Source organism: Oncorhynchus keta, unplaced genomic scaffold, assembly GCF_023373465.1.
Source record: "Oncorhynchus keta strain PuntledgeMale-10-30-2019 unplaced genomic scaffold, Oket_V2 Un_scaffold_8398_pilon_pilon, whole genome shotgun sequence".
Taxonomy (NCBI): Eukaryota; Metazoa; Chordata; class Actinopteri; order Salmoniformes; family Salmonidae; genus Oncorhynchus; species Oncorhynchus keta.
Window position 1 is genome coordinate 67449 of NW_026291004.1, and position 17024 is coordinate 84472.

At 45.0% G+C, this 17024-nt stretch overlaps 1 pseudogene; it reads left to right on the top strand.

The window, feature by feature from the left end:
* LOC118382657 (ryanodine receptor 2-like) overlaps positions 1-17024 on the top strand; it is a 131795-nt pseudogene that overhangs the window by 38552 nt on the left and 76219 nt on the right.

Below are 17024 nucleotides of genomic sequence, written 5' to 3' on the forward strand. Positions count from 1 at the left end.
TGAGTTGAGATAATGACCCCTGAAGAGATCTCTTCTGAGTTGAGATAATGACCCCTGAAGAGATGGCACGTAGAGTCTTCTCCTGAGTTGAGATAATGACCCCTGAAGAGATGGCACGTAGAGTCTTCTCTCTGAGTTGAGATAATGACCCCTGAAGAGATGGCACGTAGAGTCTTCTCTCTGAGTTGAGATAATGACCCCTGAAGAGATGGCACGTAGAGTCTTCTCTCTGAGTTGAGATAATGACCCCTGAAGAGATGGCACGTAGAGTCTCTCTCTGAGTTGAGATAATGACCCCTGAAGAGATGGCACGTAGAGTCTTCTCTCTGAGTTGAGATAATGACCCCTGAAGAGATGGCACGTAGAGTCTTCTCTCTGAGTTGAGATAATGACCCCTGAAGAGATGGCACGTAGAGTCTTCTCTCTGAGTTGAGATAATGACCCCTGAAGAGATGGCACGTAGAGTCTTCTCTCTGAGTTGAGATAATGACCCCTGAAGAGATGGCACGTAGAGTCTTCTCTCTGAGTTGAGATAATGACCCCTGAAGAGATGGCACGTAGAGTCTTCTCTCTGAGTTGAGATAATGACCCCTGAAGAGATGGCACGTAGAGTCTTCTCTCTGAGTTGAGATAATGACCCCTGAAGAGATGGCACGTAGAGTCTTCTCCCTGAGTTGAGATAATGACCCCTGAAGAGATGGCACGTAGAGTCTTCTCTCTGAGTTGAGATAATGACCCCTGAAGAGATGGCACGTAGAGTCTTCTCTCTGAGTTGAGATAATGACCCCTGAAGAGATGGCACGTAGACTGAGTTGAGATAATGACCCCTGAAGAGATCTAGAGTCTTCTCTCTGAGTTGAGATAATGACCCCTGAAGAGATGGCACGTAGAGTCTTCTCTCTGAGTTGAGATAATGACCCCTGAAGAGATGGCACGTAGAGTCTTCTCCTGAGTTGAGATAATGACCCCTGAAGAGATGGCACGTAGAGTCTTCTCCCTGAGTTGAGATAATGACCCCTGAAGAGATGGCACGTAGAGTCTTCTCTCTGAGTTGAGATAATGACCCCTGAAGAGATGGCACGTAGAGTCTTCTCCTGAGTTGAGATAATGACCCCTGAAGAGATGGCACGTAGAGTCTTCTCCTGAGTTGAGATAATGACCCCTGAAGAGATGGCACGTAGAGTCTTCTCTCTGAGTTGAGATAATGACCCCTGAAGAGATGGCACGTAGAGTCTTCTCTGAGTTGAGATAATGACCCCTGAAGAGATGGCACGTAGAGTCTTCTCTCTGAGTTGAGTCTTCTCTCTGAGTTGATAATGACCCCTGAAGAGATGGCACGTAGAGTCTTCTCTCTGAGTTGAGATAATGACCCCTGAAGAGATGGCACGTAGAGTCTTCTCTCTGAGTTGAGATAATGACCCCTGAAGAGATGGCACGTAGAGTCTTCTCTCTGAGTTGAGATAATGACCCTGAAGAGATGGCACCCCTGAAGAGATAGAGTCTTCTCTGAGTTGAGATAATGACCCCTGAAGAGATGGCACGTAGAGTCTTCTCTCTGAGTTGAGATAATGACCCCTGAAGAGATGGCACGTAGAGTCTTCTCTCTGAGTTGAGATAATGACCCCTGAAGAGATGGCACGTAGAGTCTTCTCTCTGAGTTGAGATAATGACCCCTGAAGAGATGGCACGTAGAGTCTTCTCTCTGAGTTGAGATAATGACCCCTGAAGAGATGGCACGTAGAGTCTTCTCTCTGAGTTGAGATAATGACCCCTGAAGAGATGGCACGTAGAGTCTTCTCTCTGAGTTGAGATAATGACCCCTGAAGAGATGGCAGATAATGACCCTGAAGAGAGTCTTCTCTGAGTTGAGATAATGACCCCTGAAGAGATGGCACGTAGAGTCTTCTCTCTGAGTTGAGATAATGACCCCTGAAGAGATGGCACGTAGAGTCTTCTCTCTGAGTTGAGATAATGACCCCTGAAGAGATGGCACGTAGAGTCTTCTCCCTGAGTTGAGATAATGACCCCTGAAGAGATGGCACGTAGAGTCTTCTCTCTGAGTTGAGATAATGACCCCTGAAGAGATGGCACGTAGAGTCTTCTCTCTGAGTTGAGATAATGACCCCTGAAGAGATGGCACGTAGAGTCTTCTCTCTGAGTTGAGATAATGACCCCTGAAGAGATGGCACGTAGAGTCTTCTCTCTGAGTTGAGATAATGACCCCTGAAGAGATGGCACGTAGAGTCTTCTCCTGAGTTGAGATAATGACCCCTGAAGAGATGGCACGTAGAGTCTTCTCTCTGAGTTGAGATAATGACCCCTGAAGAGATGGCACGTAGAGTCTTCTCTCTGAGTTGAGATAATGACCCCTGAAGAGATGGCACGTAGAGTCTTCTCCTGAGTTGAGATAATGACCCCTGAAGAGATGGCACGTAGAGTCTTCTCTCTGAGTTGAGATAATGACCCTGAAGAGATGGCATAGAGTCTTCTCTCTGAGTTGAGATAATGACCCCTGAAGAGATGGCACGTAGAGTCTTCTCTCTGAGTTGAGATAATGACCCCTGAAGAGATGGCATGACCCCTGAAGAGTCTTCTCTCTGAGTTGAGATAATGACCCCTGAAGAGATGGCACGTAGAGTCTTCTCTCTGAGTTGAGATAATGACCCCTGAAGAGATGGCACGTAGAGTCTTCTCTCTGAGTTGAGATAATGACCCCTGAAGAGATGGCACGTAGAGTCTTCTCCTGAGTTGAGATAATGACCCCTGAAGAGATGGCACGTAGAGTCTTCTCTCTGAGTTGAGATAATGACCCCTGAAGAGATGGCACGTAGAGTCTTCTGAGTTGAGATAATCTTCTCTCTGAGTTGAGATAATGACCCCTGAAGAGATGGCACGTAGAGTCTTCTCTCTGAGTTGAGATAATGACCCCTGAAGAGATGGCACGTAGAGTCTTCTCTCTGAGTTGAGATAATGACCCCTGAAGAGATGGCACGTAGAGTCTTCTCCTGAGTTGAGATAATGACCCCTGAAGAGATGGCACGTAGAGTCTTCTCTCTGAGTTGAGATAATGACCCCTGAAGAGATGGCACGTAGAGTCTTCTCTCTGAGTTGAGATAATGACCCCTGAAGAGATGGCACGTAGAGTCTTCTCCTGAGTTGAGATAATGACCCCTGAAGAGATGGCACGTAGAGTCTTCTCCTGAGTTGAGATAATGACCCCTGAAGAGATGGCACGTAGAGTCTTCTCTCTGAGTTGAGATAATGACCCCTGAAGAGATGGCACGTAGAGTCTTCTCTCTGAGTTGAGATAATGACCCCTGAAGAGATGGCACGTAGAGTCTTCTCTCTGAGTTGAGATAATGACCCCTGAAGAGATGGCACGTAGAGTCTTCTCTCTGAGTTGAGATAATGACCCCTGAAGAGATGGCACGTAGAGTCTTCTCTCTGAGTTGAGATAATGACCCCTGAAGAGATGGCACGTAGAGTCTTCTCCTGAGTTGAGATAATGACCCCTGAAGAGATGGCACGTAGAGTCTTCTCTCTGAGTTGAGATAATGACCCCTGAAGAGATGGCACGTAGAGTCTTCTCCTGAGTTGAGATAATGACCCCTGAAGAGATGGCACGTAGAGTCTTCTCCTGAGTTGAGATAATGACCCCTGAAGAGATGGCACGTAGAGTCTTCTCTCTGAGTTGAGATAATGACCCCTGAAGAGATGGCACGTAGAGTCTTCTCTCTGAGTTGAGATAATGACCCCTGAAGAGATGGCACGTAGAGTCTTCTCTCTGAGTTGAGATAATGACCCCTGAAGAGATGGCACCTAGAGTCTTCTCCCTGAGTTGAGATAATGACCCTGAAGAGATGGCACGTAGAGTCTTCTCTGAGTTGAGATAATGACCCCTGAAGAGATGGCACGTAGAGTCTTCTCTCTGAGTTGAGATAATGACCCCTGAAGAGATGGCACGTAGAGTCTTCTCCCTGAGTTGAGATAATGACCCCTGAAGAGATGGCACGTAGAGTCTTCTCCCTGAGTTGAGATAATGACCCCTGAAGAGATGGCACGTAGAGTCTTCTCTGAGTTGATAATGTGAAGAGATGAGTCTTCTCTCTGAGTTGATAATGACCCCTGAAGAGATGGCACGTAGAGTCTTCTCCCTGAGTTGAGATAATGACCCCTGAAGAGATGGCACGTAGAGTCTTCTCTCTGAGTTGAGATAATGACCCCTGAAGAGATGGCACGTAGAGTCTTCTCTCTGAGTTGAGATAATGACCCCTGAAGAGATGGCACGTAGAGTCTTCTCCCTGAGTTGAGATAATGACCCCTGAAGAGATGGCACGTAGAGTCTTCTCTCTGAGTTGAGATAATGACCCCTGAAGAGATGGCACGTAGAGTCTTCTCCCTGAGTTGAGATAATGACCCCTGAAGAGATGGCACGTAGAGTCTTCTCTCTGAGTTGAGATAATGACCCCTGAAGAGATGGCACGTAGAGTCTTCTCTCTGAGTTGAGATAATGACCCCTGAAGAGATGGCACGTAGAGTCTTCTCTCTGAGTTGAGATAATGACCCCTGAAGAGATGGCACGTAGAGTCTTCTCCCTGAGTTGAGATAATGACCCCTGAAGAGATGGCAGCTAGAGTCTTCTCTCTGAGTTGAGATAATGACCCCTGAAGAGATGGCACGTAGAGTCTTCTCTCTGAGTTGAGATAATGACCCCTGAAGAGATGGCACGTAGAGTCTTCTCTCTGAGTTGAGATAATGACCCCTGAAGAGATGGCACGTAGAGTCTTCTCCTGAGTTGAGATAATGACCCCTGAAGAGATGGCACGTAGAGTCTTCTCTCTGAGTTGAGATAATGACCCCTGAAGAGATGGCACGTAGAGTCTTCTCTCTGAGTTGAGATAATGACCCCTGAAGAGATGGCACGTAGAGTCTTCTCCTGAGTTGAGATAATGACCCCTGAAGAGATGGCACGTAGAGTCTTCTCTCTGAGTTGAGATAATGACCCCTGAAGAGATGGCACGTAGAGTCTTCTCTCTGAGTTGAGATAATGACCCCTGAAGAGATGGCACGTAGAGTCTTCTCTCTGAGTTGAGATAATGACCCCTGAAGAGATGGCACGTAGAGTCTTCTCTCTGAGTTGAGATAATGACCCCTGAAGAGATGGCACGTAGAGTCTTCTCTCTGAGTTGAGATAATGACCCCTGAAGAGATGGCACGTAGAGTCTACTCTGTTGAGATAATGACCCCTGAAGAGATGGCACGTAGAGTCTTCTCTCTGAGTTGAGATAATGACCCCTGAAGAGATGGCACGTAGAGTCTTCTCTCTGAGTTGAGATAATGACCCCTGAAGAGATGGCACGTAGAGTCTTCTCTCTGAGTTGAGATAATGACCCCTGAAGAGATGGCACGTAGAGTCTTCTCTCTGAGTTGAGATAATGACCCCTGAAGAGATGGCACGTAGAGTCTTCTCCTGAGTTGAGATAATGACCCCTGAAGAGATGGCACGTAGAGTCTTCTCCTGAGTTGAGATAATGACCCCTGAAGAGATGGCACGTAGAGTCTTCTCTGAAGAGATGGCACTGAGTTGAGATAATGACCCCTGAAGAGATGGCACGTAGAGTCTTCTCTCTGAGTTGAGATAATGACCCCTGAAGAGATGGCACGTAGAGTCTTCTCTCTGAGTTGAGATAATGACCCCTGAAGAGATGGCACGTAGAGTCTCTCTCTGAGTTGAGATAATGACCCCTGAAGAGATGGCACGTAGAGTCTTCTCTCTGAGTTGAGATAATGACCCCTGAAGAGATGGCACGTAGAGTCTTCTCTCTGAGTTGAGATAATGACCCCTGAAGAGATGGCACGTAGAGTCTTCTCTCTGAGTTGAGATAATGACCCCTGAAGAGATGGCACGTAGAGTCTTCTCTCTGAGTTGAGATAATGACCCCTGAAGAGATGGCACGTAGAGTCTTCTCTCTGAGTTGAGATAATGACCCCTGAAGAGATGGCACGTAGAGTCTTCTCTCTGAGTTGAGATAATGACCCCTGAAGAGATGGCACGTAGACTGAGTTGAGATAATGACCCCTGAAGAGATGGCACGTAGAGTCTTCTCTCTGAGTTGAGATAATGACCCCTGAAGAGATGGCACGTAGAGTCTTCTCTCTGAGTTGAGATAATGACCCCTGAAGAGATGGCACGTAGAGTCTTCTCCCTGAGTTGAGATAATGACCCCTGAAGAGATGGCACGTAGAGTCTTCTCTCTGAGTTGAGATAATGACCCCTGAAGAGATGGCACGTAGAGTCTTCTCCTGAGTTGAGATAATGACCCCTGAAGAGATGGCACGTAGAGTCTTCTCTCTGAGTTGAGATAATGACCCCTGAAGAGATGGCACGTAGAGTCTTCTCCTGAGTTGAGATAATGACCCCTGAAGAGATGGCACGTAGAGTCTTCTCCCTGAGTTGAGATAATGACCCCTGAAGAGATGGCACGTAGAGTCTTCTCCTGAGATAATGAGATAATGAGTCTTCTCCCCTGAAGAGATGGCACGTAGAGTCTTCTCTGTTGAGATAATGACCCCTGAAGAGATGGCACGTAGAGTCTTCTCCTGAGTTGAGATAATGACCCCTGAAGAGATGGCACGTAGAGTCTTCTCTCTGAGTTGAGATAATGACCCCTGAAGAGATGGCACGTAGAGTCTTCTCTCTGAGTTGAGATAATGACCCCTGAAGAGATGGCACGTAGAGTCTTCTCCTGAGTTGAGATAATGACCCCTGAAGAGATGGCACGTAGAGTCTTCTCTCTGAGTTGAGATAATGACCCCTGAAGAGATGGCACGTAGAGTCTTCTCCTGAGTTGAGATAATGACCCCTGAAGAGATGGCACGTAGAGTCTTCTCTCTGAGTTGAGATAATGACCCCTGAAGAGATGGCACGTAGAGTCTTCTCTCTGAGTTGAGATAATGACCCCTGAAGAGATGGCACGTAGAGTCTTCTCCCTGAGTTGAGATAATGACCCCTGAAGAGATGGCACGTAGAGTCTTCTCTCTGAGTTGAGATAATGACCCCTGAAGAGATGGCACGTCTTCTCTCTAGAGTCTGAAGAGATGGCACGTAGAGTCTTCCCTGAGTTGAGATAATGACCCCTGAAGAGATGGCACGTAGAGTCTTCTCTCTGAGTTGAGATAATGACCCCTGAAGAGATGGCACGTAGAGTCTTCTCTCTGAGTTGAGATAATGACCCCTGAAGAGATGGCACGTAGAGTCTTCTCCCTGAGTTGAGATAATGACCCCTGAAGAGATGGCACGTAGAGTCTTCTCTCTGAGTTGAGATAATGACCCCTGAAGAGATGGCACGTAGAGTCTTCTCTCTGAGTTGAGATAATGACCCCTGAAGAGATGGCACGTAGAGTCTTCTCCCTGAGTTGAGATAATGACCCCTGAAGAGATGGCACGTAGAGTCTACTCTGTTGAGATAATGACCCCTGAAGAGATGGCACGTAGAGTCTTCTCCCTGAGTTGACACAATCTTGTGCAATTCAAACTTTCTCACACATCTTTCATTGACAGTAATGGCAGACTAGTGGATCTCAAGTTGGAGTACCAATCAGATGGTAATGATAAGGCTCATCGGTCTCTGGTGTAATTTACCAGAGATTGACAACATTTTTTTATTTGATTTATTTAACGACGCAAGTCAGTTAAGAACACATTTTGTTATTTACAATGACGGCCTACCCTGGCCGAACCCTAACCCCGAACGACGCTGGGGCCAATGACGGCCTACCCTGGCCGAACCCTAACCCCGGACGACGCTGGGGCCAATGACGGCCTACCCTGGCCAAACCCTAACCCCGGACGACGCTGGGGCCAATTGTGCTCCTCCCTTTGGAACTCCCAATCAGGGCCGGTTGTGATACAGCCTGGAATCGAACCAGGGACGTCTGTAATGACGCCTGTAGCACCGAGACGCAGTGCCTCTTAGACCTCTGCTCCACTCTGGAGCCCCTGTTATAATGGAACATGGTGTACATCTGTGTCTCTTTCTCCTCGTGTGGTTTGTGTGATCATGCAGCGACACCCGTAAAACACTGAGGATGTTAATCAGCATGGCTTTTCAGTAGGCTGCTCCTCAGGACCACATCCTGTCCTTATTACACCCGTAAAACACTGAGGATGCTAATCAGCATGGCTTTTCAGTAGGCTGCTCCTCAGGACCACATCCTGTCCTTATTACACCCGTAAAACACTGAGGATGCTAATCAGCATGGCTTTTCAGTAGGCTGCTCCTCAGGACCACATCCTGTCCTTATTACATCAATCTTTTCACCATCATTTTCTAGGAGGTTTTTCTATTTTCTGAGTATAGCTGGGTGGGATCCGTGCACTGTGAAATGATACCATTCTGTTTCCCCAGCGTGATATAAGCAAAGGTTTAAGCAACAAAATTGCCAAGAAGGAGGAAGAATCTCTGGTAACAAAGTTCTCAAAAAAACAAAACAACTGTCTCTTGTTGATTTTGCATCTTGTTTCCTTTCCAGTATTTCTGTATTTCATGTTCCTTTTTGAAGGTTCCTCATTCATATCGTTCATCCCCGCCCCGCCTCGCCCCGCCCCGCCCCGCCCCGCCCCGCCCCTCTCCGCTTCCTGATTTTTTTTTTTTTTTTTTTCTTCAACACAGTAAAAAAAAAAAAAAAAAAAAAAAAAAAAAAAAAAAAGCCTAAATTAGGAGAGCGGCCATCTTGCTTTTCCCGAGCTCTTCCATCCCCTTGTGTTCTTCTGCTGTGGCTCAGATGGAAAGTGGGGAAGCAGCCACGCCTGGACCCCTATAGCGCTCTCTGCCATGCTGTTTCCTCAGTCAGGCAGAGGTGTCGCTGCTGTTCGGTTGTCACTGTTTCAGTGGGTGTTGCTGGAGACATGACACTGTCCCCCTCGTTGTCTATCTGTCTCATGTCCCTCAGCACTGAGCTTACAGTCCACCTCACTGTACTAACACACAGACAGACTGCCTGCTCCCGTCCAGCTCCAAGCCCTCTGTAGTCTTAACTAGCCAACGTGGGGCCCTGTGGTTATGTATTGTAATACATTCGTCTTCAACAGGCATTATTAACACCGATGACATCACGCTGAATTCAATTAGACGTTGATAGAAAACACCTACGGAAGGTGATCTTGGACCTGGTGCAGGAGTAGGTCTTCACCTCCAGGGTGGTGTTGAGTGTCTTGTAGCCCGATGGGCGCACGGTGGTCTGATTGGACAGGAAGGTGCAGTCTCTCAGGTCTCTCCTCCTCCTCTTCCTCCTCTTCCCCTCTTCCTCCTGCAGGAAAAAGAGATGGAGAAACAGAAGCTGCTATATCAGCAGGCCAGGTTACACGACCGAGGTGCTGCAGAGATGGTGCTGCAGACTATCAGCGCCAGCAAAGGTAAGCTCTCTGAGTACAATGGATGAACAGGATGTCCACTGAGTGGACAAGACATTAGGAACACCTTCCTAATGTTGGGTCGCTGCACCCCCCTACCCCTTTTCGACCCTCAGAACAGACTCGATTCGTCGGGTCATGGACTCCACAAGGTGTCTAAAACAGTGACACAGGGGATTCTGGCCCATGTTGACTCCAATGCTTCCCACAGTTGTGTCAGGTTGGCTGGATGTCCTTTGAGTGGTGGACTATATTCTTGATACACACAGGAAACTGTTGAGCGTGAAAAACCCAGCAGCGTTGCAGTTCTTGGCACAAACCGGTGCGCCCTGGACCCTACTACCACACTTGAATATTTAGTATTGCCCATTCACCCTCTGAACGGCACACATCCAATATCAAAGTCTCAATTGTCTCCAGGCTTAAAAATCCTTCTTTAACCCCCGTCTCCTCCCCTTCATCTACATGTCTCCTCCCCCTCATCTACATGTCTCCTCCCCTTCATCTACAGGTAGGTCATCTACATGTCTCCTCCCATTCATCCCATGTCTAAAGATCCCCTTCACAGTAAATCAGAGCTCCTCCCAGTCATCTGGTCTCCTCCCCTAGCTACGTTGTGACATGTCCTAGACCCCCTTCATGTCTACAGTTCATCTACATGCTCCTCCCCAGTCAGGTAGGTAGCATCTACTAGACCCCCTCATCTCCTCCCTTCAAAGCATGTCTCCTCCCCTAGGTATCTACATGTCTCCTCCCCTTCATAAACATGTCTCCTCCCCTTCATCTACATGTCTCCTCCCCTTCATCTACATGTCTCCTCCCCTTCATCTACATGTCTCCTCCCCTTCATCTACACTGATTGAAGTGGGAGCATATCTTTCACCTGGATTCACCTGGTCAGTCTGTTATTGTAATAGCAGCCATGTGTGATGAATACATTGGACAGCTCAGTGACCCTTAACACAATAAAGCAGAGCTCTGTCCACAGTAGGTAGGTAGCTACGTTGTGACGTACTAGACCCAGTATAAAGGTGTTGTGTTCCCCACCAGGTGAGATGGGTCCCATGGTGGCCTCTACTCTGAAGCTGGGGATAGCTGTCCTCAATGGAGGCAACTCGACTGTTCAGCAGGTAGGTCTATCTACCATTAAACTGCATCAATCTACCATCAGTCACTTATGGACCTGGTATCTACCATTAAACTGCATCAATCTACCATCAGTCACTTATCGACCTGGTATCTACCATTAAACTGCATCAATCTACCATCAGTCACTTATCGACCTGGTATCTACCATTAAACTGCATCAATCTACCATCAGTCTTATGACCTGGTATCTACCATTAAACTGCATCAGCCAATGACCATCAGTCACTTATTGACCTGGTATCTACCATTAAACTGCATCAATCACCATCAGTCACTTATGGACCTGGTATCTACCATTAAACTGCATCAATCTACCATCAGTCACTTATGGACCTGGTATCTACCATTAAACTGCATCAGTCACTAGACCCAGTATAAACTGCATCAGTCACTTATGGACCTGGTATCTACCATTAAACTGCATCAATCTACCATCAGTCACTTATGACCTGGTATCTACCATTAAACTGCATCAGTCACTTATGGACCTGGTATCTACCATTAAACTGCATCAGTTACTTATCGACCTGGTATCTACCATTAAACTGCATCAACCTACCATCAGTCACTTATCGGCCTGGTATCTACCATTAAACTGCATCAGTCACTTATGGACCTGGTATCTACCATTAAACTGCATCAGTCACTTATGGACCTGGTATCTACCATTAAACTGCATCAACCTACCATCAGTCACTTATGGACCTGGTATCTACCATTAAACTGCATCAATCTACCATCAGTCACTTATGGACCTGGTATCTACCATTAAACTGCATCAGTTACTTATCGACCTGGTATCTACCATTAAACTGCATCAGTCAACCATCAGTCACTTATGGACCTGGTATCTACCATTAAACTGCATCAATCTACCATCAGTCACTTATGGACCTGGTATCTACCATTAAACTGCATCAGTCACTTATCGACCTGGTATCTACCATTAAACTGCATCAGTCACTTATCGACCTGGTATCTACCATTTGCATCAGTCACTGCATCTACCATTAAACTGCATCTCAACCATCAGTCACTTATGGACATGGTATCTACCATTAAACTGCATCAGTATCTACCATTAAAATCACCTGGTATCTACCATTAAACTGCATCAATCTACCATCAGTCACTTATGGACCTGGTATCTACCATTAAACTGCATCAGTCAACCATCAGTCACTTATCGACCTGGTATCTACCATTAAACTGCATCAATCTACCATCAGTCACTTATCGACCTGGTATCTACCATTAAACTGCATCAGTCAACCATCAGTCACTTATGGACCTGGTATCTACCATTAAACTGCATCAGTCACTTATCGACCTGGTATCTACCATTAAACTGCATCAGTCACTTATCGACCTGGTATCTACCATTAAACTGCATCAGTCACTTATGGACCTGGTATCTACCATTAAACTGCATCAGTCACTTATCGACCTGGTATCTACCATTAAACTGCATCAACCTACCATCAGTCACTTATCGACCTGGTATCTACCATTAAACTGCATCAGTCACTTATGGACCTGGTATCTACCATTAAACTGCATCAGTTACTTATCGACCTGGTATCTACCATTAAACTGCATCAATCTACCATCAGTCACTTATGGACCTGGTATCTACCATTAAACTGCATCAGTCACTTATCGACCTGGTATCTACCATTAAACTGCATCAGTCACTTATCGACCTGGTATCTACCATTAAACTGCATCAATCTACCATCAGTCACTTATGGACCTGGTATCTACCATTAAACTGCATCAATCTACCATCAGTCACTTATGGACCTGGTATCTACCATTAAACTGCATCAATCTACCATCAGTCACTTATGGACCTGGTATCTACCATTAAACTGCATCAATCTACCATCAGTCACTTATGGACCTGGTATCTACCATTAAACTGCATCAATCTACCATCAGTCACTTATGGACCTGGTATCTACCATTAAACTGCATCAGTTACTTATCGACCTGGTATCTACCATTAAACTGCATCAGTCACTTATCGGCCTGGTATCTACCATTAAACTGCATCAATCTACCATCAGTCACTTATGGACCTGGTATCTACCATGTTTTACTCTCTCATGTACACTGCATCATCTTATCGACCTGGTATCTACCATTAAACTGCATCAGTCAACCATCAGTCACTTATGGACCTGGTATCTACCATTAAACTGCATCAGTCACTTATCGACCTGGTATCTACCATTAAACTGCATCAGTCACTTATCGACCTGGTATCTACCATTAAACTGCATCAGTCACTTATCGACCTGGTATCTACCATTAAACTGCATCAGTCACTTATCGACCTGGTATCTACCATTAAACTGCATCAATCTACCATCAGTCACTTATGGACCTGGTATCTACCATTAAACTGCATCAATCTACCATCAGTCACTTATGGACCTGGTATCTACCATTAAACTGCATCAATCTTACCATGGTATCTGGCATCTAATGTCAAAATGCATCAACCAATATATTTCTAGTCACTTTACTTATATTTCTTTATAGAATTGGTTTGTTTGTGTTTATAGTCGACTGTGTTTCTGTGGTGTTTACTCTCTCATGTCTCTGTAGTGTTTACTCTCTCATGTCTCTGTAGTGTTTACTCTCTCATGTCTCTGTAGTGTTTACTCTCTCATGTCTCTGTAGTGTTTACTCTCTCATGTCTCTGTAGTGTTTACTCTCTCATGTCTCTGTAGTGTTTACTCTCTCATGTCTCTGTAGTGTTTACTCTCTCATGTCTCTGTAGCGTTTACTCTCTCATGTCTCTGTAGCGTTTACTCTCTCATGTCTCTGTAGCGTTTACTCTCTCATGTCTCTGTAGTGTTTACTCTCTCATGTCTCTGTAGTGTTTACTCTCTCATGTCTCTGTAGTGTTTACTCTCTCATGTCTCTGTAGTGTTTACTCTCTCATGTCTCTGTAGTGTTTACTCTCTCATGTCTCTGTAGTGTTTACTCTCTCATGTCTCTGTAGTGTTTACTCTCTCATGTCTCTGTAGTGTTTACTCTCTCATGTCTCTGTAGTGTTTACTCTCTCATGTCTCTGTAGTGTTTACTCTCTCATGTCTCTGTAGCGTTTACTCTCTCATGTCTCTGTAGTGTTTACTCTCTCATGTCTCTGTAGTGTTTACTCTCTCATGTCTCTGTAGTGTTTACTCTCTCATGTCTCTGTAGCGTTTACTCTCTCATGTCTCTGTAGTGTTTACTCTCTCATGTCTCTGTAGTGTTTACTCTCTCATGTCTCTGTAGCGTTTACTCTCTCATGTCTCTGTAGTGTTTACTCTCTCATGTCTCTGTAGTGTTTACTCTCTCATGTCTCTGTAGTGTCTCTGTAGTGTTTACTCTCTCATGTCTCTGTAGCGTTTACTCTCTCATGTCTCTGTAGTGTTTACTCTGTCATGTCTCTGTGTCTCTGTAGTGTTTACTCTCTCATGTCTCTGTAGTGTTTACTCTGTCATGTCTCTGTGTCTCTGTAGTGTTTACTCTCTCATGTCTCTGTAGTGTTTACTCTCTCATGTCTCTGTAGTGTTTACTCTCTCATGTCTCTGTAGTGTTTACTCTTTCATGTCTCTGTGTCTCTGTAGTGTTTACTCTCTCATGTCTCTGTAGTGTTTACTCTCTCATGTCTCTGTAGTGTTTACTCTCTCATGTCTCTGTAGTGTTTACTCTCTCATGTCTCTGTAGTGTTTACTCTCTCATGTCTCTGTGTCTCTGTAGTGTTTACTCTCTCATGTCTCTGTAGTGTCTCTGTAGTGTTTACTCTCTCATGTCTCTGTAGTGTTTACTCTCTCATGTCTCTGTAGTGTTTACTCTCTCATGTCTCTGTAGTGTTTACTCTCTCATGTCTCTGTGTCTCTGTAGTGTTTACTCTCTCATGTCTCTGTAGTGTCTCTGTAGTGTTTACTCTCTCATGTCTCTGTAGTGTTTACTCTCTCATGTCTCTCTGGTATTTACTCTCTCATGTCTCTGTAGTGTTTACTCTCTCATGTCTCTGTGTCTCTGTAGTGTTTACTCTCTCATGTCTCTCTGGTATTTACTCTCTCATGTCTCTGTAGTGTTTACTCTCTCATGTCTCTCATGTCTCTGTAGTGTCTCTGTAGTGTTTACTCTCTCATGTCTCTGTAGTGTTTACTCTCTCATGTCTCTGTAGTGTTTACTCTCTCATGTCTCTGTAGTGTTTACTCTCTCATGTCTCTGTAGTGTTTACTCTCTCATGTCTCTGTAGTGTTTACTCTCTCATGTCTCTGTAGTGTTTACTCTCTCATGTCTCTGTAGTGTTTACTCTCTCATGTCTCTGTAGTGTTTACTCTCTCATGTCTCTGTAGTGTTTACTCTCTCATGTCTCTGTAGTGTTTACTCTCTCATGTCTCTGTAGTGTTTACTCTCTCATGTCTCTGTAGTGTTTACTCTCTCATGTCCCCGTGTTTCTCTCTGACAGAAAATGCTGGACTACCTGAAAGACAAGAAGGACGTGGGCTTCTTCCAGAGTCTGGCTGGTCTGATGCAGTCGTGCAGGTACTGCTGTACCCTCCTCATCCTCACGTCGCTCGCTCCGTCCGGTGGAGTGTTCGGTGTGTAAATATGTCGTTAACCTCTCTGTCTCTCTGTTCCAGTGTTCTGGACCTGAATGCGTTTGAGCGCCAGAATAAAGCAGAGGGACTGGGCATGGTGACAGAGGAGGGATCAGGTACATATTAACTACCGACAAGTAGAAACTCTAATTAAAGGTAATGTCCCTACTGTCCCCTACTGTCTATGATAATTAAAGGTAATGTCCCTACTGTCTCCTACTGTCTATGATAATTAAAGGTAATGTCCCTACTGTCTCCTACTGTCTATGATAATTAAAGGTAATGTCCCTCCTGTCTCCTACTGTCTATGTTAATTAAAGGTAATGTCCCTACTGTCTCCTACTGTCTATGATAATTAAAGGTAATGTCCCTACTGTCTATGATAATTAAAGGTAATGTCCCTCCTGTCTCCTACTGTCTATGATAATTAAAGGTAATGTCCCTCCTGTCTCTGTAGAACACATGCTGAATATGGGAGAGTTCATCGCCATAATTTCTTCACAATATATTCAGTATTAAAGAGGGAAAGAATGGGTATCATACCAGAACACACATGGACATAATAGAAGATTAAACATAGACGTATTATATATATATATTTAAGATTCATATTTAAGATATGTTTAATATATATCGTGTTGTCGTTGTGCCTCTTGTCCAAATTCATCCCGGTTTTCTTCCTCTGTCTTTTTGTTGTGTCATCACATTGACTGAACAGGAAGTCATGTTGGGTTTGGGACACTGAAAATACAACGTCTCCTGTATCTGTGTCGTCCGTCTACGTGCAACAATCACTTTTCATTTCCTGCTGATGTCTTTGTGCTCTTCAGTTATTTTACTAACCTCCCATGTGTTGTATGTCTATGGGTGCCACATTCTACCTGTGTTGTGGTCAATGTTGTATTCAAAGGCTGGACGGATGGACAACATTTCTAAGAATGAATCAAAGTTGATGGTAATTTATAGCGAGCATTTTCAATATGCTAGTGAGACGGTGTAGGAAAAAATTCCCTGTTTTCTCTTTGACAAATTATTTTTTAATTGTTTTTAAAGGATACATTGACAACAAAGCTTATCCCATACGCAAGTCAATCAGCACAAAGCTTATCCCATACGCAAGTCAATCAGCACAAAGCTTATCCCATACTCAAGTCAATCAGCACAAAGCTTATCCCATACGCAAGTCAATCAGCACAAAGCTTATCCCATACTCAAGTCAATCAGCACAAAGCTTATCCCATACTCAAGTCAATCAGCACAAAGCTTATCCCATACGCAAGTCAATCAGCACAAAGCTTATCCCATACGCAAGTCAATCAGCACAAAGCTTATCCCATACGAAAGTCAATCAGCACAAAGCTTATCCCATACTCAAGTCAATCAGCACAAAGCTTATCCCATACGCAAGTCAATCAGCACAAAGCTTATCCCATACGCAAGTCAATCAGCACAAAGCTTATCCCATACTCAAGTCAATCAGCACAAAGCTTATCCCATACGCAAGTCAATCAGCACAAAGCTTATCCCATACGCAAGTCAATCAGCACAAAGCTTATCCCATACGCAAGTCAATCAGCACACAGCCTATCCCATACGCAAGTCAATCAGCACAAAGCTTATCCCAGCAAGTCAATCAGCACAAAGCTTATCCCATACTCAAGTCAATCAGCACAAAGCTTATCCCATACGCAAGTCAATCAGCACAAAGCTTATCCCATACTCAAGTCAATCAGCACAAAGCTTATCCCATACTCAAGTCAATCAGCACAAAGCCTATCCCATACGCAAGTCAATCAGCACAAAGCCTATCCCATACGCAAGTCAATCAGCACAAAGCTTATCCCATACTCAAG